We start from the raw sequence: 1698 nt of genomic DNA, 5'->3' as shown, positions 1-1698 counted from the left end.
TGAATCAAAGAACTACATGGATAGATTTAGAACATTTTCTTCTTATTCCAATACAAGAGAGAACATGAATAACATGGTTGAACTGTTATCCTATCCTGATTCCTTGAAAAGAGGTCATATCTATGTATGCAAATATAGGGACTCCAGGAACAACCCAAAACATGTGGCTCAATGGGAATTCCTCTTAAATACACAGGACTAAAAAGAAAAAGAAAATAAATAAATAAATGGAGTCATCTCTTTAATAATCTCTCCAACAATGTAAAGGAACAAAATAATGAATAAGATCCATGGAAAAAGGAGGAGATCAATTAGCAGAAGCTCCATAAGCTAATGTCCTCTTCTTCATCATATTCTTCCATCACAGGAGGAACAAAGGGAGCACATGTATTGAGCATTTGATCTACTGCATACTTGGGCGATAACAAATCGCCATAGTCGTTCCATGGATCGATCAAACGTGGATCGATCAAACGCGTCGGTTCTTTGATTCGACATGTCTCGTCATTCTCCGAGCATGACTTGAAGAGCTCATCGTAATTTTTCGACGATGGCGAAGGGGGACATGGTGGTGGAGGAGGAGGGGGAGATAATGGTGGGGGAGAATTAGCAGCCTCAGCTGCGACTCTTTGAATGGATTTTGGGGACAAAAGGGTGTCTGGGAGGTGGATTGAAGGGGTGATTGGGAAATTGAGAATAGCTGAAGAGCCCTTGAGGCACAAAAGTGCAGCATCATAGGCCCTAGCAGCTGCTTCTGGAGTGGTATAAGAGCCTAACCAAATCCTTGTCCTTTGGTTTGGTGCTCTTATCTCAGAGACCCATGAGCCCCAACTCCTCATCCTCACTCCTTTATATTGCTTTTTCCTTAAAGCCATGGATTTTGGTACTTCTGATTGGATCTTGTCTGCAACTCCTAAGTGGCCACCTTGATCTGCAGCCTCCTTGTTGTTCTTCACCATGAGGATAGTTGGGTGAATAGATGATGGTAATGCCTTCTATGAATAGATGATGATAATGCCTTCTATGTTTTCTTCTTTGAATGTGAGAAAGGAAAGGGAGCACAAGGCTTATTTATAGACCAGGTTTCAACATAAATCCTCTCTTGTCCAATGTAAAATCTGCTCTGAAATTAAGGAGCACATGGATTTTCATAATTTAATTAATTATTTATTATTATTATTATTATTTTTTTTTGGGGGGGGGGGGTGAAATAAATGTCACAAACATATTTTAAATGGGAATATGAACAATTTTACTTGAACGTTTTCCCCAAGTAAATGCAAAGGCCGTTTGGCCTCCATCCTTGACCTATTTGAAGCTCATAAAACATGTATTCCTTCAGAAAAGTTAAAGACTCTGCCCTTCTGTAAGGCTGGCTTATATATCACAGGCATGTATACCATGACAGAGGCTATAGTTTCTTGCATGACAATCTTCATCTCCGTATCCAATAAAGACAAGAGACTCATAATCTCTTCATATAAAATATCAATAACATATATATGAGTCTCTTGTCTTCATAACCTAAAGATAATATTGAAGAGTGATAATTTGGTCATTTTACAACAATGGTTTTGTTTAAATACATTTTTATCTCCAGTAAAAATGTACATACAACAGTGATATTATATAGTTCTATACAAGAAATAAACATAGGATTCTCTGACGCAGTGAGGCAGCTTCCAGGATTTGCAAAGG

General features: G+C 38.3%; 1 pseudogene; it reads right to left on the bottom strand.

Annotated features, from left to right (window-relative positions):
- Positions 1-311: 311 nt before the first annotated feature.
- Positions 312-959, bottom strand: LOC143857483 (ethylene-responsive transcription factor ERF014 pseudogene; annotated as a pseudogene).
- Between the last annotated feature and the right edge of the window lie 739 nt (positions 960-1698).

This window comes from Tasmannia lanceolata, unplaced genomic scaffold, assembly GCF_043159265.1.
Source record: "Tasmannia lanceolata isolate RefF3 unplaced genomic scaffold, GAP_Taslan_0.1 ptg000025l, whole genome shotgun sequence".
In the NCBI taxonomy this organism is placed as follows: Eukaryota; Viridiplantae; Streptophyta; class Magnoliopsida; order Canellales; family Winteraceae; genus Tasmannia; species Tasmannia lanceolata.
Note: the sequence above shows the minus strand (reverse complement) of the source record. Positions and strands in the feature narration are given on the sequence as shown.